Source organism: Motacilla alba, chromosome 9, assembly GCF_015832195.1.
Source record: "Motacilla alba alba isolate MOTALB_02 chromosome 9, Motacilla_alba_V1.0_pri, whole genome shotgun sequence".
NCBI classification, from domain to species: Eukaryota; Metazoa; Chordata; class Aves; order Passeriformes; family Motacillidae; genus Motacilla; species Motacilla alba.
Genome location: NC_052024.1, coordinates 11958835 through 11968789, shown reverse-complemented (window position 1 = coordinate 11968789; position 9955 = coordinate 11958835). Strand labels below are relative to the sequence as shown.

Genomic DNA, 9955 nt, shown 5'->3' with positions numbered 1-9955 from the left:
CTTTCTCTGCACAGACTTTGTGTCTTGAAAGTAAGAGAAGTTTGACTTGTGATCCTTGACCATCACTGAATTCTCATACAATTGGTGGAGCAGTTTCCTTCTGATAGGAAAAACTATTCCAGAGAACTTTACTAACCTTGGATGAGGACACTATTAATGGATGTAATTTCATATTTCTTCCAATTTCAGGTCTAGACAAGGTGTGCATATGTATGTAATAACAGTGAAAGCAAAAAAAGCAAAGCCCAGGAGTGCAGAAGCATTCACACTGGGGTATTGTTGGGGAACAGCCATTTTAACAGAGATAAATCAAAATCTTGCTGTAGCCTTAATTAGCTACAAACCTTATTGATTAGAAAACAAAGTAAATTAAGTAATTTTTCTTGGTTTTAATTTTTTTTTTAGGTTTTTTTTTTGTGTTGTTCCTAGGATGTACTTAACCATTCTTACATCTAGCAATCTTGCCATAACACAGGAAGGTGGAGTTTCCTACCTTCCAACATTTCTTTGCATGTGTTACTATTGCCTGCTGTGCTCTTTCAAATGCTACAGAGAATATTCAGAAACCTTTCTCAGAGTGTGCTTGCCAGAAGGCACTCAGCATTCCTGAGTCCACTTGAGAAAAAGGCTAGTAGAGAGTTTAATTTCAGTAAATAGCTTAATATTTACATTTAAGACACAAAATTTAAAATGTTTAACGGAATCATGAATTTTTTCCACATGGTCTGGAGGTCTTTGGACATTTTTCTAATCAGTTTCCTAAGTGTCCAAGTATAAAACCATATTAGTATTCAGGAAGAATTTTGAATCTTCATGCCTTATTTGCTCAGGCTAAGTGTGCATCCCACTTTGATTAAGACTTCGCTGGTCCTGGAGTAAAATCATTAAAGATTCATAAACCACCATTGCTTTTTCTTCTCTTGAGGATGTACTGACACATTTTATGCAATTATTTGTCTCAAGTATGTTTCTGAACTTTTAACCCCCTTTACATTCTCTTATGCCTACTTATATTAAGTCAAAAAATCTTCATTTCAAAGCATTTTAAAAAGCTAATATACAATTCATTTGAGTTCAGTGAAAGTAAAATTATGAAAAAAAGCACCCTGTCATGGAAAGGCTCATTGCTAATTAACTACATGGGTGGTTTCCTTTGAGGAATAATTTCTCTCAATTCTTTAATTTCCAGGTTAGACCTTTGAGTCTAGGCTCATCTTTTGGAAAGATATCTCTAAAAGTGACAGCTGGATAAAGCTGTCCTCCAAGGTGAAGTCTGCAATCCCATCTCCTGTTCACACATCTCAGTTCCACGGCATGGGGATACACAGGGAGTTTAATCCACCGGGAGTTTTTTTCCCTTCTTTTAGCTTGGCTTCTAAGCACACAAGACTTGTGCTTTCTTTAGCACTCCTCAGACCCAGTCCCTCCATTCTTATTATTTGTGCCTGGTCTGAAGTGAGGAAGAGGGAGACGTTTCCAGGACTCCAAGGTGTGCCCCAGGTCATCAAGCCCACTCCCAGCCCCAGCAGCCAGGCACCATCCCCTGCCAGGGCATGGCCCAGACACCAAACTGGCCCTTGGGTGCTCTGTAACACAACCTGTTGTGTACCAAGATTGTGATCTTCTCTCTCTCCTGAAGCTTTCCAGGAAGCTTTGGGCTGGATGGAAACTTGGGGCAATATCAGAGACACATTTATTCCCAGCACTCCTGCCCAATCCATTCTTTCTATTGCTCATGTCAACACACAGGTTCAGTGATGCTGGGGCTGTGCAAATAACTCCACCTCAGTTTCCATGACAGTAAAAGAATCAGGAAAATACCTGCTTGTGGATTTTTTGCTGGTTTGCATTTAACAGTTTCTACAGCAATGAATCCCATATGTTTAGGTGGCCTCTGTGGCAGAATTACTGAATATTTAATAATGATGATGAAATAGACTCAAGACACAGATTCTTTACTGTGGTGAAAAAATTAGCACTTAGGTAGCAAATACACACCACCATGCCCTCAAACTGCTTGATTTAGGAAATTCAGTACCTGATTAATGTGTCAAATATGTGGGACGTATTTGATCAAAGTTGGAGTATAAAAAGTTCACTGAAATGTTTTTAAAGGGTTGCAGGAAGAAGGCTTTTAAACATGAGCCTTTTATTTTGGGATCAATATTCTAAATGAACACCTTGAAAGCAATGTTTCTGTCACTGCAGCAGTGTGTTAAACAGGCAAGCTATATTGTCTTCGGTAACATTGCAGACTCTGATTTTAGAAAGCTTAGGAAAATGTATTACAGTAACCCACTTTTCCTTTTAGCTGTTGCCACTTAGGCACTGTAAAGCATCTACAGTGGGGAGGAGGTGCTTACTTTGAAAATTCTCAGACAGAAGAGGCTCTGGTTTGTGTACCTCCAGAAAACCACATAATTCCCTAAAGTGTTTTTTATCTCAAACAGAAACATTATTTCTTCCTGAGTGGCCTGGTTTTCAGCATGGAAAAGGAAAAAAAAACCCAACAGGTTGGAAAGTACTCTGAGACAAAAATAATGACACACAAAAGTTGTTGATCAGCATTTCCCTGTTTTGGAGGATGGTCCTTCCTCCTTGAAAGGCAGGAGGACCTTCCCAAGCAGTTACATTCTGCTGCTAGAGCCAAATTATCCCCTTCCTCTGTGCCTTGAAGGAGTTAGGTGCCGATCTAAAATATTTAACTCTCTTGCCTGTGTGTAATGTTAATTTGGAACATCAACCCAGAAGGTGAGGGTGGCAATTTGCACCCAGGGATGACCATGGCAGCTTGTTCCATCCATGCCCTCCTGGAATGCAAGGGGCTGGAAGGACAGGGCCCAGAGGTCATTCCTGGTGACTCCACCAGCCTCATTCCTTTTATTTTTCCATAGCTTTCTGGACCATTCTATGCCATCTACATGATAATGGAATTATTTTTTGCAAATATGGTAGGAGGTTGTAGGCAGGTGGGGGCTGACCTCTTCTCCAAGGTAACAAGGCAAAGGACAAGAGGAAATGCCTTCACATTGTGCCAAAGGAGGTTTAGATTGGATACTAGGGAAAAATTTATTCACTGAAAGGGTGGTCAGGCACTGCTGCCCAGGGGAATGGTGGAATCACTTGTCCTTAGAAGTGTTCAAAAACAATGGAGATGTGATGCTATAGACCTGGTTTAGTGCTGGACCTGGCAGTGTTAGGTTAAAGGTTGGACTCAATGATCTTAGAGGTCTTCTCCAACCTAAATGGTTCTATGATTCTAGGAAATGCCTGGCTGCAAATTGCCCTTTACCACTCAACTGAAAAAAGTATTTCACAAAGTACTTTTTTTCTTTTTTTTTTTTTTAAAGAACTTTAGAAATATGCAAGAAAACCTGAGGTTTGGCCCTTAATATCTTACAGATGTTGTCATTATACTTACTAAACCACATCGTTATTGTTGGAGCTCGTGCTTGTGTTGCAGGAGCTGCTAGACCACTTCAGTTAAGCAGGTGGAGAGAAGCTGGAATTAAACCCTCTGTTTCTGCCCACTGGCCTGCAGGCATAACTACATACCTTCAGTGCACTTAGAGGACTGACAATAATAGCCTGCCAAATACACTTTTTATTCCTGGTGACTGAGCAGATAACCTAGGGCCCTGGCACTGATGTTTTCCTGCCATTCCACTTTATATTTTAAGTGATCTGTTTTTCTGCGAAAGCCTTGTGTTGTTTGCATTAGTATTTTTTAGAGTCCTAGTTACAGACCAGTGGTGAGAAGCAACTCAGTCCTTCAACTGTTCACAGCTGGAATTTTTTGTTGTGATAAGAGGAGGAGTAGGGAGAGAGCAGAAGACAGGGCAACCTGAGGAGTTCCCTGCTTAGCACTGACTTTCAAAGATCAGGTCTGCAGTCAAAATTAAATTCAATTCTTTTTCTTTCTTGCACGTCAATAGTCTATTATTAACACCCTATATCTGTGGCTCAATATTAGTTTAATTAGCCTAATCTTAATAGGATAGCTCTAAGTATTAATCTACATTGTCCAGGGACCACCGAAATTAGGTTGATTGGTACCTGCTTGTAAATTGCAAATATGCATTGATCTTTTCTGCCCACCCTTGCTTTCAAGTGGAGTTCATGTTCAGGAAAACTTCTTTACCATAAAGCCAATCCATATCTTGGGACTGCTGCAGTCAATACATCGACAGCACATGGTATGTGCAAACAGATGAGGATAACAAACAATTCAAATTTGTTTTCAGGAAAAATACCGACTCTCCTGATTGATAGACCACCATTACTGTGCTACTAACTTCTCAGGGCCCAGCTCATTTTCTTACAGGTGCAGCTCCCTGTTACCATTAGAATTGATAAGAATTTAAAGTCTGAGATAAGCATAATATGTAAATGCATTCCTGCTTCCAAATCCATCAATGACAGTGTTTAGACTTCTCTGGACAGAAGTGGAAGGCACTGGAATAAGCCCTATCCCATAAAAATGGATCTTTAATAAACCAGTTCAATACCCACTCTGAATACCCCTCTTGGAAACACTCACCCCTGAGCTGAGGCTTGTTGTGGTTATGACAGAGCTTGCTAAGATGTGACAGCAGAGGAGGGGACATTATTAGGGAGAAAACTCATCAGGCCACCAGAGAAACAGGATGTCTTGAGTCCTGCTGGGCTCTCTGTAAGAGTCAGGGTTCAGCAAATGGCAATGTCCTGGGGTCCTGAGGCTGGAGGGATGAGCTCTGGACTAGCTCCCACAAGGAAAGGAAATTCCAGTTGCCTGGGAAATTGTTGGCATGAGCACAGGGGTGTGGAAGGGAGGCTGTGAGTTTCTTCCCTAGGACACAGTTCCCCTTTTCTGTGGTGTAGCTCCAAGCACTTCGAGCCCTGTTAACTCCTTCACACTGCCAGAAACAATAGGAGCAGTTTATCAACAGTGTGAAAGGGGAAATCCTGCACATGATAATGCTGCACCAAGACATATAAGCAGTGTTTTCAATACTGAAATAATTCAAATATTTCCATCTCGTATTTATTTTTTTTCTAGGTAACTATTCCTGCTTTGCCATTCTTGCTGCATATCAAAGATTAGATATTATGTGTTCTTGAATTATCACAGTTGATTTAACCACTTGGAGCCACAATGTCAATGAAATTAGGTGAAAATCCCATAAATCATCAGAATTGCACATCTAGAAGCACATGGAGTTCCGAGTGAATATTTCTGCTGGAACGAAGATGTAAAGCACATTGCTGTTTTCATTTGGTCATACTGACTTTCCAAATTGCTGACATGCAGTGATATGAAAAGCATTCCTACTACTCCTTGTGTGAAATCAAAAGGTCTTTTTTCTCTTAATTTATTTCTCAAGTATTCTTTCCCAGACTCATACTTGCGCAAAGTAACGAAATTAATTTGTACACTCCAAAGATAGTTTGATGCTTTATTGTAGGGGGTCAATCAAATATTTAGTCTCCAACTGTAAATGTCCACATCTTGGATTCTCAGAGTTATCAGGCAGTTTGAACTTATTTGTATTTATGCTCCAGAGGACTTAAAGAAGATAGAATATAAAGAGGCAGATTAAAACATTAAAAAAAGAGAAAAGAGTCCTTAGAAATCTGTGACCTGTTTGTGTCCTGAAAGCAAGCAGGGGACACAGAGCTGTCCTTCCAAGGAAGAAGTCAGGTAGGCTTTAGAGAGCTGAATGCAACAGGAAATGTTAGTGAGATTCACTGAAGTATTAGAAGTGTTTTGGCACAATATCCAGGATATTTATATTGACTTGAACACTGCTGCAACAAACTTCTGCAGCTCCCACCATCCTCAGAAATACCTGCTAACTCTTTTTTTTCCCCCACTAAATGCTTTAAGATATGTTCATGTAGATATTTTGTATCAGGCATTCCTACAATCAGGGAGGCTGTAAATAGATTTTCTGAAAATTTTAGCACTTTTTAATGTACATTTTCTCAATTCTTGGCAAAAAAGAAATTGATTGAAAAGGCACTCAATAAAGCATTCCAGACTTCCATATTCAGGATTCAACAAAATGCTTAAAAACAATAAGAAAATACATGAGATAATAGTAGGCTAGTAAAAATGAAAATGAGAGAGGGAGTTCAGTAATTAAACACTGCTTTTTTTTTTTTTAATAATTAATCAAAAATTTCCATGTAAAAAAGGTTTCATATTAGACTTTTAGGACAATTGTGATTTTATCCTTGCTGGGATAACCCTGTCTGCTATTCACTGAAGTAGTAATAGGCTGCAGGAATACCCATGCACCCTACTGTTTATGTACTTATTTCTCATGCATATTCCTATTTAGAGACTGAGAAAAACCCATAAGAATTAATGTATAAATCCTGTCAGAAAAGAGGCTTTGTGAGAGATGCAGAAAACTTAATAAAAATAAAAAAAGTCTGCTTACTAGTTTTAAAACCAGATGTGATAGGCCCCAATGAAATCATTTCCTCCTGCTATCATGCTGATTAGCTGCACAGACTGTGTTGCTGGTCTCTTGAACAGATGGTCTCTACTTCTCTTACAAACTCCAGAGTTACTGGATGACAGAGGCATTTAATTTTGCAGTCCTTAAAAAAAAAACCCAAAAAAACCCCCTGTTTTAGATTTACTTCTTGATGAAGATTCCCATTTTTTTACTACAGGGTAATATTTCCCCAAAGCTTAAATCCCTACCACTTTATTTCTGGAACGACTCACAGGTTTAGCCTCCAGCTTTTGCTGTGTTATGTTGGTCTGGCTCCCAGCTCCAAGGGCTTTATTTTCTGTGCAGTGCCTGCTACACTCCACCCATCAGCCCGTGTGATTGAAGGAAGGCAGCATTAGGCAATCCTTGCTTACAACGGCGTCTTCCAGAAGAACTCAGAGACTTTCAAACCCTCTGCATTTGTTTTCTTGGGTAAGAAAACAACAACTGCTCCAATGGCTGTCTTGAGGACTTCGAGGTAAATAGGAGTAGTTGCATGAACCAGCTTTATGGCTATGGCCAGTCTAAGACTGACACAATGCAGCAATCAAACACAGAATGCACAGAATACAGCCCTTTCCCATCTGTCTTTCTGTAGCACACAGCTTTGTCTGGCAGGGTGGATTGTGTGTATATATAAATATATAAAAATATAAATATAAATATATATATATACACATAAGTGTGTTTAAATGCTTCCAGTCAATATAAGACAGAACTGTGACTACTATAATGCTGCAGATTGCACTGAACATTTTATGAACTCAGAATTTATGTTACTGTTTAGTTTTGTTTTGCTTTTCTGTCATGTGTTTTCTTAGAAAGACCTCGAGCTGACAATACATCAACCGAGTTCTAAGTTAAAAACTTTACTGCCTTATTTTATATTTCTAAAAATTATGTTGGAGAATTTAGTACCTGTGAAACTCTCATAGCTTTAGGGCTAAATTCAATACAAGGATCTATAGAGGCACAACTAGCACACACCATGACAGATGGATAAAGAAGCTGCAACTCCATTTGTTTGGAAGGAGATGCGTGAGTCAAACCTGAGTAGAAAAACTGAATTTCTAGTAAACATACAGACAGGCACAGCCCCATGTGGACTGCAGGGCTCGTGTGAGCACTCTTGCAGCTGCTCCACATGGGAAGGGATGCTTGGTCCCTTCCTCACAGACAAAATTCAGAGAAGCAGCTCTCTTGGCACAGGGAGAGCTGTCACTCTCCAAATGGCTGCATAACCACTGCAGCCTAACCCCAGAGTTCCCCCACCCACCACCTTCACCTCAGCCGGCAGCATCTCTGCTTATTCTGTCCATGTTTGTGGGTGACAGAAATAAGTGGCAGATTGGACAGGCATATCATCTGCATGCCTGAGATCATCCAGCCTTCATAGATCTGACATAATGAAACATTAATTCATTCACTATCAATTTTTTTTTGCAGTTGACATTAGATTGATCCCAAGTGTCTGTTCGCATCTGCTTGAAGGATTTGTATTTTACACTTCTTGCTGAGCACATAATGAAATGTAAATTCCCTGACTCACCATGTACAAAAATGGCTTACAAAAAGGATTTTCTCTTTCTCTGTCATATAAATCAACAAAGCCAGGTCTCTGCTTGCTCTTTCAGCTGATTTAGCACCCTCTCACTCAGGAGAGAAGACCAGGGAATATACCTTTCTTACATAATTTTTATTACCTTCTGAACCAGCCTCTTAGCATCCTCCCTGGGTTTAATTTTTGACTGAGATAAGCCATTTGAGACAGATCTGAAGACAAATTCCTATTGACCCAGAGCCCAGGGAGCCCTTAAGGAACATCTTGATCTTCATGATCTTCACTCTGCTGTCCTGCAAGTGCTTCCCTCAGAAAGGGTGCTTAGGCAGTGATTGCAGGAGTTGTAAGTTGTTTCACATATTCTTTCACAGAAAGAAATGACATGGCTCTATTGCATTTCTTTTCCACTTTGTTACCAATTTACAACTTTTTTCTCTAAATCTGTGAAATTTTATTATGTAAATGGGCATGTCTGTTCTGCAGCAGAGGATCTGTGTGGCTTGTAATCTGTGAGAAATTACATGAACTATCTGGAGGCTAAATTTTTTTAAATTATCATTTAGAGAAGCTCAGGGAATGGATGTGCATGTTTGTTTTATCTGCAATGGCTCTCGTGTGCTCTTTGGCATCAGTGCTGCTCTCTGTTCCTCTCCACAGGAAAAGAATTTCAGCTGTAGAGAGGTGACCTTAGGAATTGCCATTAATTAACACTTCCACATGTAAATTAGCACCTCTATCATGGGCATGCAGAGCAGCCGCTGTTCCACGAGAAATGGGGGCACTCAAGTCACCAACAGCTCTGTCCAAATGTGAGCAGCTCCTTCCTACATCTTCTGCCAGGCCAAGCACGTGGATGTGCACATATCCACCTCTGAGAGAAAGGAAAATATTCCTGAGGATGTTAAAGGCAAAGTAAGTTATATTGCCAGAACATGTCATCTTCAACAAAAATCACATTTTCTAGTCCTCTCAAAGTACAAAGAGCTTTCCAACTCTGTGAAGCTTATGGTCTGAAAAGTCTCCTAGAATGTCTAAATACAGAGAAATTCAATTTTTTTCATAACTCTGAGGCACAGAAGTTTTTATTTTCTTTCAAGTATTTCTTAATTTTTTCAGGCAATCTGTGTGGTTATCTCTTAATATTACAAAATTTAGAAAGTATATGGGGTTGCTCTACAATACTGTTTATGTTGTTCTGGTACATAGATGCTAGAGGGACCAGCTATTTTTTAAATTATCTCAAGGCTGTAAAAAAATTAATAGCTATTTTTGAATATAGCTGTTCTTTCAGCTTGATCACAAGATGTGAATTTATAACCTCCTTGATTCTTAACATTTAAACATGAGCATTTTCAATACTGCCTGGAGGAGGGCCATGGATCTGCCTGCTATGGAATTGATGAAATTATCTTTCTGATAAACAGCAGGCAGTTGAACTGCCAATAGTCACAGATAGTACTCAGGGACAAAATAATCTGTCTGTAGAAGAAAAGTACTTTATTTTGCAATAATAAATGAGAAAATATTGGTATGGAATATCAACACTTCTGGCAGGAAATCCTTATACATAATGAAAAAAGGTTCTCTGGCATGTAAATTGCACTACGTACGAAAAATTAACAAACGCATCTTTACTGCTTCAAATACTTTTTTTCTTTTCTTAGTGTCACTGTTACATGGCAAGAGGACTGGCAGAGCTTCTGAAAATGGAGTAACCAGCTGGTACCTGGAATTAGGTTCCTTCTCTCTCTGTTAGGCAACCACTGGAGTGCCTTCACATGTTTCCTTCTGGGCAATTAACTGTTCTCTACCTTTTCTTGCTAGGGGGTCTTGTCTTTTAGGGGCTTGGCTTTGCTGCTTTGGGGGGTTTGACACCAAGGTCAGTGACTGAGACTCAAGTGCCTGAACC

General features: G+C 39.6%; 1 long non-coding RNA gene across 1 annotated transcript; it reads left to right on the top strand.

Annotated features, from left to right (window-relative positions):
* The first annotated feature begins 6861 nt into the window (after positions 1 to 6861).
* On the top strand, positions 6862 to 9739 carry LOC119704685. Its single transcript, XR_005258019.1, has 3 exons — positions 6862 to 6963; positions 8704 to 8958; positions 9711 to 9739. It is a non-coding gene; the product is annotated as an uncharacterized LOC119704685 (long non-coding RNA).
* The last annotated feature ends 216 nt before the right edge of the window (positions 9740 to 9955 follow it).